This window comes from Thermobia domestica, chromosome 4, assembly GCF_964235325.1.
Source record: "Thermobia domestica chromosome 4, izTheDome1.hap1.1, whole genome shotgun sequence".
In the NCBI taxonomy this organism is placed as follows: Eukaryota; Metazoa; Arthropoda; class Insecta; order Zygentoma; family Lepismatidae; genus Thermobia; species Thermobia domestica.
Genome location: NC_137457.1, coordinates 30966775 through 30982121, shown reverse-complemented (window position 1 = coordinate 30982121; position 15347 = coordinate 30966775). Strand labels below are relative to the sequence as shown.

The window sequence follows — 15347 nt, the reverse complement described above, 5'->3', positions numbered from 1 at the left end:
GTTCATACACATGTATCAAAAGGGAATAGAAAAGAAAATAAGAAGAAATAGAAAGAGAGAGAAAATACAAAAACAAACAATTGCATGGTAACGCAAGGAATAGTTTCATGTATTTAAAAAAAAAAACTGAAGACCTTCATTAGAAAGATATTCTTTAAGCCGACGTTTAAAAGTCAACACCGAACCAGAGTTTCTGATGCTTTCAGGGGCGTTATTCCAAACTTTGGTGGCGAATAGTGTGAAAGATTTGGGAAAGAAATTAGATTTGTGTGTTTGAACGGCGACTGTTTCCTTTAGAACGGGTATTTAGTGGGTGAGTATCGCCGAGAAATTTAAATTTAGAGGATAGATAAGTAGGTTTTTTACAATTAATTATTTTATATAAAAGTGTTAGAGAATGAATACGGCGGCGGGTGCTTAGATTGCACCATCCTAGTTGTTGATAATAATGGGAGATCTTGATTAAATATGAAACAAACGCAGGCATTCTGAATGTGCTGTAAACGTTTTGCCAAATCTTCGGATAAATCAACATATGCTGCATCAGAATAATCTAAATGAGAGATTACCAATGATTGAACCAGGGACGCTTTAATGGACTGTTCGAGACTTTCAGAAGAGCATTCATATGCCATGCAACTAAAATCACTACAATAAACTTCTAACCAGCAGGAAAGATTAAAGCTTACTTCATGTAACTTTTCCTCATCCTTTGAACTAGTAATTGTTCTGATGTTATAATGGCTCAAGTTAAGTATTTCATTATGAGTTGAATAGTTCGAAGGAATAAATTATTTTTAACAATAGTGTGTTCTCTCCTTTCTTTCTTATCTCGAGTTGATTCTAAGATACGATTTATTTATAAGATCTCATCAGATAAGAAATTGCGTTTGATATTTAACAAAAGAACAATGCTGATTACCCCAAGCTATTATTTGGTATTTTACTGAATGTTACGACAATTATCGTCTTACGCACATCCTTCAAACATGTCTTCCCTTGTAACGTAAAGTTCCACTCAATTCCATGATACTTGCGTAGGTAAGTAAATATTAACTGTATTTTGTATGGGAGTGTACTGTCTTTAATCACTCTTACTTTTGTTAGATCCTTGTAAACATTGAACACGTAGACTTTAGTCACTAGCACCTACCTTACTCTGGTGTATTTCGTTATTAATAAATGTGATTAAAATGAGTGCTCAGATAACTGTTGCTTTAGATAAATGCTTCTAAAATTTGTAAGGAACTAAGAAATCGAAACAGTAATCACATTCAAGTGGGTAAGAGTGAGCTTATGGCATGTTTCTGTCGTTTTTGGTAAATAAGACGAACATAGATAAAAGGCACATCAACGATTTGTATGTTGGTGAAAAGACAACTCAATTATAAATGCAGTACTCCAGACAATCAAGTATCTGCGTTCCTGATAGAATTCCATGTCTCCTTTAATCGAAGTGAAACATGTTTTTATCTATTAGTTTATTAATTTGAATTAAATTAGCAAAATAGTAGTATGTAAAGCATCCACAAACAGTAACGCTGCCTACTCCGTGCTGTAGTAATCGCTCGGTCGAGATGAGTGTTATCCCGGATAACATTACAGAAGTTTCAAGAATTGAAAGACGAGAAGTTGGAATTTGCATTCCTTGGTACAGACTACTCTTTTCTATTCTTCATCGTTCCAGTTGTCATTTTTTTTGAACCAGTAGTGTGTTTCTTGTTTTGTTTCCTGCTTCATGGAATTGTTTCTTTAAAGCAATCTCATTCTCATGTCCATAGATATGAAGGCACTGTGTCATCTGCCTCTCTGATAGTGATTGGAAATGACTTTCCCGTAGTTCTGTCAATTCTGAAGAAGCGAATTACAAATATTTCATTTCTTGGGTTTTCAGTGAACTTGTCCTTAAGATAAATTCTTAAATTCTTATTTTTGGACGAACAATATTTTCCCGTGGAATATGTACACTACTATGTGACTATCTTTTAAAGAGTCTGGCCGTGCTTTGACTCTTAGTTAACGGTATTATTTCCATATTCTATAATATTTGAATGGTTTTCGTACTATTCAACTGTTTTAGGTGAATGAAAACAGTTGATAGCATTTCAAATACTTGGATCCAGTTTTGCCCATTTTAGAACACGATTGAATAACACCTACACAATTGTTCGTTGAAGTGAAGAAGAAAGTGGTGAAAATTATTTTACATACACCACTTGCTGTCGTTGAAACAAAGTGTTGTATTTGTTGTCTGTTTATTAGTTATCTGTTTATTATCAAGCAGCTTTTCTTAATATATCTCATTGTCAGTAGGACCATGAATTTTTATATTGTTATGTAAATGATTTTTTTTTCTTATTTTCGAAAACGAGTCCGAAATACATGGCTCTGTGTGGACACAATTTATTTTGTTTAGAATATTCTAGAAAATCTATAGGGTGCTCAGACTTTCTACAATAACTTTATATTGCCCAAGAACATTTAGGAAGTATGTCCTAGTGAATATTTTGGAAGTTTGTCATTGATATTAACGTAAATAGGTAGTTGCACCTGACATTTGATTGCATCAAAAATTGGAGACCTGAAATGCGATAGCGAACAATAACAAATTGTGTAAGATCAAATGTTATAGTTAAGACTAGCAGCTATTAAGTGTATCCTGAGCCATACTTGCCTTATTTGAGTTTAATGCAGTTTCCACGACAAAGGTAACTTGTTTGTGGTAAGTTCCGAGTCACTACACTGCACTACAAGGCGATTCTGATTACAGATATATACTGGTATATGCCAAGACATGATCAGATAATACAAGAAATTAACGACTATCTCAAAATAACCTAAACCTTAATTGACAAACTTGCTACGAAAGTCAATACGCATGTAAACATCAAGTTCTAAAATCACATCCCGTCAACAGTTGCATAACTTCATCATCCAAGATTAGATTTCCAATTAAAACCCTTGTTTTATTATGGACTAGGAGAAAGATGAATGGTAAAAAACAAGAATGATAAGAAACCAAAATGGTTGATGAGTTGAAAAGAGAAATGTAATTCGAATAATAATTGTGTTCATTATCTCCGAGAATATGTCAGGTTTTTGATACTATGCACCTAAAAACTCAAATGATTGCAACTTCCTGCTGCTGAAGGAAATAGAATCGAATACCATCCAAAACAATAATTTTCATTTCTCAAACTTTTGTAGGAGTCCAGAATATGGGCAAACGTTAAGTATTTTGCATTTTCGTGACATCATGATATAGATGCCAGTATCATTGCATTATTTATCCGAGATGAGCAAATTATGGTTTTCTGTTTAGTTTTATTTATTTTTTTATTTATTTTTACTTATTTATTTGCCTCAAATAGAGTTCAAACTCCAGTTGTAGTAGGCTTACGTAAGATACATTTGAACATTGTAAATGAAATGAAATGAAATCTTTGAGTTTTACGTCCCACGGTTATGCCGGTTAGGCTAAAGGAGACGGCGATGATGAGTAATGAATGAAATGGTGGAATGAAGAAAGTGGGAGGAAACGGGAGTACCCCGAGAAAACCCACGCACACGGTGTTTGTCCATCGAACCCGGGACCCCAAGCATCAGAGGTGAACGCTCTACCACTGAGCCACCGCGGCCCCACATTTGAACATTGTGTACAAACACAAAAATAGAAAAGAAATACAAAAAAAACGAAACAAATATAAAATTAAATAAACTGAAATATTCACAGTATTTATAAAAATGTAACCTCTTAACAGTTTCACTTTTGCTGGGCGTTAGTGGTACACGTCTGTGCTATGGATTGAAAGTCAATTGGAGTCAATGACATTGTTGTACCTTCGTAAACAACCTCGAAGTATTTGTGCGGATGCGCACATTTATTTTTATCCAAGATATGAAAGAAATCACTTTGTGCTACTTATTTCGATCAACTATGCCATGATATTAAAATTCCCCGTTCACTGGATTTATAATATTCAAGTATGCAATCATATTGTCGGCTACTAATAAACACAAAAGATCTAAATAAGCAATGTATTCCTCATAAAGATGCCCTATTAACAGTTTCAAAACTGCGTTTTTAGACATGTATTTGAGTTGTTCAGGTTTCTTTCTCTAATCTTAAATGACACACAGGAATATCTCAGCATTCCACTAAGGGTTTTATGTACTTGATTAATTGTTTTTATGTACCTAATATAATTGATATTTTCCTTTTCTGTAATTTTCAGGAACTACGGAGTACCAGTGTTCAAAAATGTTACTTTTGAAGAGGATACAGTTAGAGGACTAGACAGGACCGTTCCAAGTAAACTATTCAGAAAAATACTGTCCGCAGTACAGGATTGCGTTACATTCATAGTAATATTATATTTATAAAATTCATTTCCTAGTAATGTTCAGTGATTAAGTGCAATGATGCAATATTTTAAAAAGCATACAAATTGGTTAGTTTTGTCAGGCATTTATGCTTAAAGAAATTTGTGAGTTCTATTGCTCTAACGTTTCGAGGGTAAAGTTTTATGTCATATATTTAACGTATTTCCTCTCTATCTACTTTCATTTTTTATACTTTCATCACTGAAAAGATATAAATTAAGAGCACTAACCTACTGATTTCTTGATTGTATTAAAATTTTTGCTATATCTATATTAGCAGCTAAGTGTCAATTTTAATAAAATACTATAAATTCAGAAATGATACCACTTCAGGGAACATACGACAAACATCTATATGACAATATAGAAATAACAATAACCTTAATCATAGCGTAATGAAGTTGACAAGAATATGTCTATTAGGAATTCCCACATCTTACCCAAAGTTTGTGCACATAAAGAAGATAATCGGAGGATTACATATGTTCAAACATTTTACCCCTAAAATAACTTGAACAACGAAAGAAAGATTAGATACTTCAACTTTTGTGTGTAACCACAGCCGAATGTCTCTCTGAGGATATACAGTTGGTTGGAAGATTAATGGCGCAGTAGAAAATATGGGAGGTCTCAAGCTATCCAATCATATTCCATATGCGTTCCCTTCTTGTTAGAATTCGTACTCTTCCCTGTCAGATTAAAGTGAATGAAGATTTTCCTGGCTTGTCATATTGATGTCAGGCATCACTTTTGCTGGAAAAACATCCTACCTTCTTATGTGTATCAGTACAAATTAACGAACACTCCATAAAGCATAACTTAAATAAAGTAATAAAAGAGTAATATTTGTAATAACATCAGCAAAAATTATATGGGATAGGTGGACAAAATTGGTTATTGAGCTATTTCGCGAGCAGTACATCATCGTCACCACAGATATTCTGCCATTATTGGCAGGTTACTAACTGAAAACTGCTAAGAAGCTTCCCTGCTCTTCGTACTTCAGCTAACATCTTAGTCATGGGCCGCGATTAGGTGGGCAAAGGGGGTCAGTTGCCCCCCACTTTTTTGAAGTGACCAATTAATTCTTATAATCTCATTTGGAAATGTAAACTTTTTGTATGTATTACTGGTTCATAGAAAAAAAATGGTGCTATATAACATTCGCCGTTGCGTGAGTACTTGATGGTTGTCCTCCCGTAGAGTTAAGAAAGCTGCAGAAATTGGTTGTCCTCCCATGCTAATTAATTGCCACGGAAAATAACCCAAAAATTAACCTATTGAAACACAAGAATTCAGAATACTTTCACTTCTTACAAGGATTTAATATACTAATCAGTCGCTTTGAATTTTAAGATATTCATGAGCAAGGAATCAAATCTCTTCTTACACCTTTGTTGAGAAGAGTACAAAGGGCTAGTATATACTCTCGTTGCTCTTGTCAATTTACTTAATAAAATATGAAATACGATATACGGTATTTTAACCAAAAAAGATAGTGTCCTATTATTTATACAACCTTTCGTCAAGTCTTGCCTCCCCCCCCCCCACACACACACACTTTTAACGTCCAATCGCTGCCACTGATCTTAGTCTTCACATACGATATTTTCTTGCTTTGATTCCATCTATCAAATGTAGCCTCTATCGCCCTATACTTCTCTTTCCTGCCACCGTACCCTCTAACAACTCCCTTATGACACAATATACATACTTCACCAATGTCCCAAGCAGTTTCTTTTCCTCTGTTGCGCTACATACAAAATACCTATGGAGTACCTATCTCCCTACCCTTTCTAATATCCTCTCATCTGTTTTCCGCTAGATCAAACTACTTATCTCCATTCTTTTCCACACCCGTATTTCGAAAGCGTTCAGTCCTTGTTCTTTCCTTTTGATTAATGCATGTTTTACTAGTACTACCGTAGTATCGAAAAATACTCGCCTGTTGTATTTTCTCACATTTTACTTCTATGCTTGGTACCAACCGTTTCGTACCAATCACCATAGCATTCGTCTTTTTAACATTTATTCAAATTTTAACGTTTACTTATTTGAACTTTTGAATAATATTCACAGCTCTTTCTCAAGATTTCTAGCGTTTTATTGGATTTCTTGATTCCACAACAAGAGAAAAATTATCTGCTAGTGGTATACACCTAACGATTATATCTCTTTCTTTTTTAAGTATATTCTTTCCACTATCTATTTTATAATATTAAACAATTTTGACTAAATACCACATCCGTTTCGAATTTTGTAGTCTCCTATGGCATTTCGTTTTTATTCTAACACTTATTATTTGACTCATGCATAAGTTTATTATGAGTATCTGATCTTTCCATTCTAACCTAACCTTCTTCAATCCAGTTCACGCAGTCAAAAGCATTTTCAAAATTAAAGAACACGATATCCACCTCTTTCGCTTTTTTTTATAAACCATTTATCAATTGTCTTTACTTAGGCAATTACATATCCTTTGCCCTTTCATCTCCTGAACCCCAACTGTTGCTCCTCTACTTCCTCTTTTGTGCTTCTATGCAACCTTCAGTTCAGTATTCGAAACACTATATTTGTTGTATGTGATACGAGACTAATATTTCTATAGTCCCCACATCTCTTGGGCGTTGAATTCTTGCTCCATTTGAACTCTCCTGTTGCATATATTTCATTACAAAGTAACAAAAGTACTTTTTGCCTTATCTCCGATATTCTGAATTAATTCGATGGGTATATTATCTATCTTGGTTGCGATTTCATATCTGTAGCTTTTCACTCATCACAAAGAATATTAAACTCTTTATTATCCTATAGTACGTAGTTTTGTATTTCAATATTTATGACACACGGTCTATCTCTACTATCATAAAATTCCTTAAAACAAAATTTCCCACTTCCTAAGACCACTCCTCTCGCTGACACTTTTCATTATTATTTTCTATTGCAATCGACGATATTTATATAATCAAAAGTAGACTAGATGCTTTGTTATCCACTGAGCGTACATGCACCCTCGAACATAAAACACATATGATTTATTTTGTTTTCTTACAGGAAGTAATAGTATTCTTTTTGAACTATTACGACTCATAAAATCAGATACAGTCATGACCAATATTTGAAAAATTTTCCTCGTTATTCAGTGTGGCAAGACGTACTCTTTACTTAATTCAAGAACATGGAGAAACTTAGTTTGATGTTCTAGCAAATTACGAGTATGTTAGAAAATATTTATGATCTTCAAATGAAATGATTAGAAATGTCTATCTCATTTTCTGGCAATAACAGATGTCCAAATGTAGCCTTCTCGGTCCCACTATTACATTTTCTAAGTTACGTATTTACTATTTTTATGCCACAATGGCACATTATTTAACCTTAGCTGTCCAGTAAATAAAAAGATCAAATGAATGATAACTTGATGTGATTTTTAAAAGACTACATTTGGATTAATAAAGTCCTCATCTTTACATTATTAAGGTCAATATTATGTATTTTGAATACCTAATGGAGAAATCCCGTATACTATTTTGTTCTTTACTACTTCTAATCTCTAGCATGAATTATTTTTATATCAATAAAAATAGCCTGATCACGCCTGTAATCAACACAACCAATGCATAAAATTAATAAATTGATACACCATCTATCAAATACTAGTTGTTATTTCTATCTTTTAGGACAATCCTTGACGCTTACTAAAATCCATAGTCCTCAGCTTCAGATACATCTCCATCCAACTGATATTTATCAAAATTGTACCATAATGCAACAAGGATCTTTCTAAATCTGCAAAATGGATAAGCCTATGTAACAGAATTGTCTATGAAGGAGCTGAGATTTGTAACGAAAAGGTATGTAGAGAAATTGATCATCACAGAATAAAGTTTCCAAATGAATCACCTACTTGATATGAGTGGTATGGTTTAATTTTGTTACTTCATACACAACTAAATATTAAATTTATTTACAGCCAGTGACGTATTTACGATTTTGTTTCGGGGAGGGCTTTGCTAACTTTGGGGGGGGGCTTTGCCTGAAAATGTGAAAATTCTGCAAGATATTTCATATATTTTATTATAGTAAGTAAGATTTCCGGGGGGGGGGCTTAAGCCCGGAAGCCCCCCTAAATACGCCACTGTTTACAGCCAATAGATCTCATATGTAATACTGATCATTTGTTGAATATGAAAATGCATACTGTTTAATGTAACTATAAGAAAATGTATGAGGTAATTTGAAGTTTTAAAATCCGTCTTCTAAAGGTGAAATGCATTCTAATTTATACCAAAATCGAGTATCTTAAGATCCGTTTAGTTATATAAATGATATTCGGGACACAAATTTATCATGAAACAATTCTGTTGGGTGGACACAAGAGTTATTCAGTTAATTTGTTGTTTCAACAACATCACCCAGGAGGAAATTTGGATTACTTACAAGAGTTTCTTAGTTAACTTTTAGCATTGACTAACCAGAAAAGTGTTCGATAACTCATAGGAGCAATAGTGTATTACTGAAAGGAAGGTTGAGACTAGATTTGTGATAATGAAAGTGAATCTTTTATAATGTTGATTATTGTTAACTGCGTGCAGTAATTGAGTAATATGTATCTATGAGTGAAGGAGCCACAAGATAAAACAAAAGTATGAATATCATTTGATTCACATACCCTTTTTAATTAAGATAATTATAAATCGACATTGTGACTGAGCTGTAAAGTGAAGTAGTTATATAATGTTTACCAAAAATTATACATAGAAATAAGTAGAGTTTTAACGTTTTCGAAAAATTTACAAGTAAGTGGAAAGACTACAATTTGTAATAGAGTATCAAAACGCCTACGCTAATATCAAACTTCGTTACGCGTAACTGCGAAGAGTGTTCAAATGAAAAGGTACGAAACAACACTGTGGGTGAAATCAAAGTATGTATTCAAAACTAATCACCAGAGACCTGAGCACAACTATTCCACTGTTTCACGAGCCGAAGGATTAGCTGTTCCCAAAATTTCTGTGGCTGTGACAGCAGCCAGTACTTCACTGTGTCCTTTAGTTGGTCGTACGAGTTGAAACGCTTCCCTTTGATTTGCTTTTTAGCGGACAAAACAAATGAAAGTCGCTGGGCGACATGTCCGAGCTGTGCCGCACATGATCAAGTTGCTCCCACTTGAACTTCTCCAGCACACTTTGTGTGACCTGAGAGACGTGTCGAAGAGCGTTATCTTCGAGCATAATCATTTCATAAGTGAGTAACCCAGGGCATTTGGTCTTGATGGACTTGCATAGGCTATGAAGTGTCTCACAGTACACGTCACTGTTAATGTTCCATGAATATCGGACTTCGGACGTCAAAAATGATAGTGAGCCGAGAGCATGGCTTTGAGTCATTTAGGGGAAAGTGACGAAGCATTCTTCCATCACTTTAGCAACAGCTTTCAGAACCGACGACTATCCGCTCCAGAAATGCCGAGTCTTCGCGATAACGGAACAGGTGTTACAGAGTTAACCCTATACACAGTTAGCTGAGCATCTTTGTTACCCATTGTGCTCACATCTTCAGGTAACAAAACCTGTAGCGGACAAATCTTCACACTGCTAAAACACTGGTCTCTCACCACAACTGCCAACATTCGAATTGTGGCACGCTGATCTGTTCTCACCAGATCGTTCATCTTCTCGATGAATTCGGCCGTGATTACCGTGTTTGCCTGGCTTGGTCTCGGGGCATCACTCAAACTTCCCCAGTTTTTTTTTTTTTTTTTTTTTTTTTTTTTTTTTTTTTTACGAAACCAGGAACTCTACTTTCTCACTAACTTATTGGACACACAGTCTCCCCAATATACGGCCACCATCTGGCGATGAATATCGCTGGTTTAATCCCTTCCGCAGTCAGAAATCTGGTAACAGCTCGTTTCTCCTCAATCGTCGAATTTTTCAATCTCAAAGCCATGATTTCCTCATACGCGTCATTGTACGGAACATCACAACTATCTGATTTTCTCCTGCAACATGTCAGATGCGCACGTGAATGCACATAACCACTTCGAACATTGCATTATGTTCTTAACATTCTGTTGCACTACGATATCCCAAAGCAGCATATTCCCATTTCAACTGGTTTGATTTGTACGGCGTTTAGTACATTTTTATTTGAACACTACGACATACGCGTATGAAAATAGAGAAATTTTCGAAATATGTGGTTTTAATTCAAAATACTGAAATTTTCCTATTAGCACGAGCCATTTGGTCTCCACACTGTAAGACGCTCTTTATTAAATAAAAACGTTTAAATTCAGAAGTTTTTAAATGGTTTGTAAAGGCATTCAGAAATAACACAGGAAAAGTGTACGTTTGTGTGGAAGGGAACGTGGACACTTCGAATCCGATTTTCAGGAATGAAGTATTGTTTTTATGTAAAGAACAGCAGAGAACAACTGCTAAACTGTCAATGTTTCTTCCTTACTTCAGAAAGGGCAACTTAGCAATGTAGAGACCAAACACCCCATGCGATTGAAAAACTTATGCATTTTAAATTAAAGCCTCACATTTCGTAAAATGTTCCTCTATTTTGATTTTATATTTATTTACTCATAATGAAGTTAGATTATGACATCAGCTTTTTGATATGCTTTATATTATAAAAATTGCCCTCTTTCTACATGGAAACAAAAATTCTGAAAACGTTAAAAAAACTGTTGATATCAACCATAACTCTTCATAAAGACAATAAAAGTACTTTCCTTTACAACTTAGTCTCAAAGTCGACATATACGTATCTAACTGTTCTTAATCAAAAAAACATTGTTTCGATGAATTGTGAAACACTTTGTTCGATTAGTCAATGTTTCAAATTAATATCCCTTATAAGTAATCCTAACAGCCTCCTTGGTGCTGCTCTTGAAGCAATCACCTAACTAAATAACTCTTGCATCTGTCCCCAACAGGAATATGTCCAGTTATGTTTCATGATAAATTTGTAAACCGAGTATCATTCACTTAATGAGAGTATTCCGTGTGTTAAAAAAGGACCATTCTCTGCATTGTAAGACTAGATTTCGTAAACCCAAAATCTTTTCACGGAAGGTGACGCAAGTAAAGGAAGCTGTAGGAGAACATATTAAGGGTTTAAATGTTATATTCGTAACCAGGAATATTTTATTCTAAGTAAAAGACTAAAATAAAAAAGGCGTAATTTGTAATAGTCACATTAATTTATGTCATGAGAGACATTATTTAAAACCAATTTACACGGGAATACGGAACAAACTTTCAGTGAGACGAAGATATACTACTGAAAAAGGTTCCTGTTAGCAAGAGCAAGCTTGATAATAGATGCATCCAGATCGGCCAGATTTGTTTGTTTAGGTAAACTGACACATGATCTCCCTGAGAGAATTACACGGTTTTCTTGACGTAGTGGGAAACTCATTTGTCGAAGCAAAACATGTTTTTATAGTTATAGTGATTTATTTGGAAGAATGACGACAATCCCTTTTGCAGACACTTCTTAATGCATATATCAGCGTTGACGGCATTATTGTTTGGCTCAAAAATGAAGGTGCCAAAGCTCGTTCGGTATCGCCAACCTGCACTGAGACTTATAGGAAATGCTTTTTAGTTACAATGTAATTTACCTTGGACAGGGTCTAACAAATGGTTTATGTGAAGAAGAGTTTGTGATTAGATTTTTGACAGCAAAGTTTTGGATATAACGGAGTCTGCAAGCTTAAACTTTGGTATAGCGTCCTCAAAGACAATTCACCTTTGTGGTCCATTTAATTCACAAGTGAAGTCAATTTCCTAGCCTGGAAGACAGAATTCAATTTCCAGTCTTTTTTGTACTTCCTGTGTTTCCATTAGAGATGCAAAAAAAGCCGGCTTTTTTGAATCGATGGTTTTTTGCACATAAAAAGCCGGCTTTTTTAGGGAAAAAAACGAGAATTTTGGAAATTTTGGCTTTTTTCATTTTCATGATTTTTCTATCTAAATAGCTTTCTTATAGTATATTCTATAGTTAGATAAGAATTCCATGACCTAATGCCATATTTCGCTCTAAAATTCACCATCAAGATGGATGGAACACATGTTTTACGAATTAAAGCTAACATGAAGAATGTAGTATTTGAGGGCAATTTTAGAGGCTAGTTAACTTTATTTTAACTTTTGAGTTATCGACATGTTTTCTTCTCGGGATCATTTCAGTTTGTCATCTGTGTTTCATTTCTAAGAGCTTAGTACTCTAGCTTCTAGCACAAAAGTCAAACTTACGTTTTTCTATATATCCGTCAAAGCGTACGTTTTTCAATATATCCGTCTAACCGTACTTCCCATTTCTGTTATACTGTAGCTGTGCAACGATTTAGCAATAATTTTCCGGATACAACCTTGAATACTAATTTATACCAATAATCAGTAGTGGATTTAGAAACGTACTTTGGGGCGGGTTTCTCTGATTGTTTCGTTTTCTAAAATGTCCTAATTTTATTTGGGAGGAGCTTGAAGTTTGAGTACAGGCATAACTAATACTGTATTTCGTTTTGTTTATATATTTATAGATAATCTTCCGGATACAACCTTGAAGATCATTTTATACTGAGAATCAGTGGCGGATTTAGAAAAGTATTTTGGGAGGGTTTGTTTCTTACTAATGTTTAGTTTTTCTAAACATCCGTAATTTATATTTGACGGGAGCTTAAAGTTTATGAGTAAAGGAATAACTAATAGATATATCGTTTGTTTTAGACATTCCGTAATTTTGGGGAACAGGCTTCAGTCCGAACGACCTTCCCCCTAACCTTCGCAAAACCGTCACTGCTGGTAATTAGTAATAATAACGATTTAAAAACAATAAGAAATTAAGTCCGCCAACTCACAGTACACGCACAATTTCTACTTCATAAATGGAGTGAAGAAAAGTTTTGTTAGAATGGTCGAATGCTGAGTTGAATCGCGGACTTCCCGATAGAAGCGCAAAAGCTCCACTCAGTTATGTTTGTTGTGCAGTTGTATTTATCTTAACTTAAATATATTCTGTAGTCCTTTTTTTCTTTTGTGGTGGTGGGGTGGGGAGAGTTCTGTAATTATATGAAGGGTGTGAGCCAAGAACATGGTAACTAACAAATTTTCAATTGCTGAGCTATGCAGCGCCAGATAGACAGCAACGCATACCGCTTCGTTTAATCCTTCATGTATATAGTCTTATGTGAAAAATCAGCTTTCCGACTTTCAAAATGGATTGTGCAGCAGAAAATTTCTAATTTCTTAAAATAGTAAAATTGTGGGTTACCATGTTCTTACCTCACACCCTTCATATGTTGAATCCCTCTTGTTAAAAATACAGAAAACTTAAGGATTGAGTAAACCGTGATGGTGCTTATATAAAACTGTAGAATTTCAAAAATATACAAAACCAAAAGCTCTAGATGTGCAGCCTTTAAGTGTATCATATAAATCTAAGTATTTTTTATGTTTTATTTTAATTTTATTTTGTTCCAAAAAGTGAAATAAAAACACTGCTGAACAAGACTGCACTTATTTAATATAAAAACACATTTACACGTGACGTTTCGATCTTCTAGCCAAGATCCTCATCAGACGAACACTCTGATGACATCCTCATCAGAGGATACATCAGAATACATCAGACGTCCTCATCAGAGTGTACGTCTGATGAGGATCTTGGCTAGAAGATCGAAACGTCACATGTAAATGTGTTTTTATATTAAATAAGTGCAGTCTTGTTCAGCAGTATGTTTATTTTTATTTTTATGATTTTATTTCCAAGACGTATGACTATGATTGTGTGTCAGTCCAAAAAGAGGGTATGGAATATTTTGAAGTAAAAATACTACATAGAATTTTACTACTTATTTGAGTATTTTTTTAAAAGAAGTATTTACTTTCAGAGTTGGCTGGTTTACACCAGCTGTTTTTTTATTTTTTTAAATAAACAACTGGTTTAAACCAAAAAATGAAATAAAAGGAACGAAAAATGCGAATCGTGTGAACTTCATGGTGGCGTTTTCACACATCAAACCATCTGCATTAGTTTTATTTCCTTTTCACCTTTTAATCAAGGTGTCCCATGTTCAATTCTCGGTCGAACCACAACTCTAACAAAGTAGCGGTTCGGATGTAACTTTAAGCGAAAGTCTTCTCCTTGATAACCTCGATATTACGTAAGGATGTTAAGCCTGAACATACGAAACGAAACTAAATTGTATATTTCCGCACGCCTGAATGCATGTTGTTTTATAAAGAAGCCAAGGTTGCTTAAATAGACTGATATAAATTGGCAAAATTTATCGATTGCCTACGTAGCTTCCAACATTAGCTTGGATTGTACTTTCAATGATATGTATGTACTAAATTTGTAATTTAATATCTCAGTTTTAGCGTACTGATTATAATACGTTGACCTTTAAATTTTAAATGCAAAGCAATAACAGGATTTTTCCGTTATTGTTTTACATTTCAAGTAATGACGGGATTTGCCCGATGGTTAGGGCGGGAGTTTCTCAATTTAAGAAATTTACTGACCGGACTTCTTTAAGCTTATGTGACCTCTTCCAGCATAACCCCGTTGTTGCATAATAACACCAAGGCGAAACAAACTTATTTCTGTCAATATGTAATATAAATACATAAAGCAAAATATCTAAACCCAAAAAAACTTATTTAAACCTAAAAAACCTAGTTTAAACTCCTCTCAAAAAAAAAAAAAAACGGGTTTTTGGCATTTTCAAAAACAACCATGGTTCTTGCCAATCCTGCTTACTTTTGTATGTAGGAGGTTTAAAAAACCTTATTATATACATTGGTTAATCCTTTGGAATTCATAATGTAAATATGTTGAGAAGTAAAACTGTTTGAAATGTCTTTTCGAAATTCATGGTTTATTTTCGAGGTTTTATATTATTATCGGCATCAACCACTAATTAAATGACTTTTTGTGTTATA

At 34.2% G+C, this 15347-nt stretch overlaps 1 long non-coding RNA gene across 1 annotated transcript; it reads left to right on the top strand.

Annotated features, from left to right (window-relative positions):
• Positions 1–940: 940 nt before the first annotated feature.
• Positions 941–8212, top strand: LOC145683808 (uncharacterized). Its single transcript, XR_014131180.1, has 3 exons — positions 941–1041; positions 4236–4365; positions 8064–8212. It is a non-coding gene; the product is annotated as an uncharacterized LOC145683808 (long non-coding RNA).
• Positions 8213–15347: the final 7135 nt, after the last annotated feature.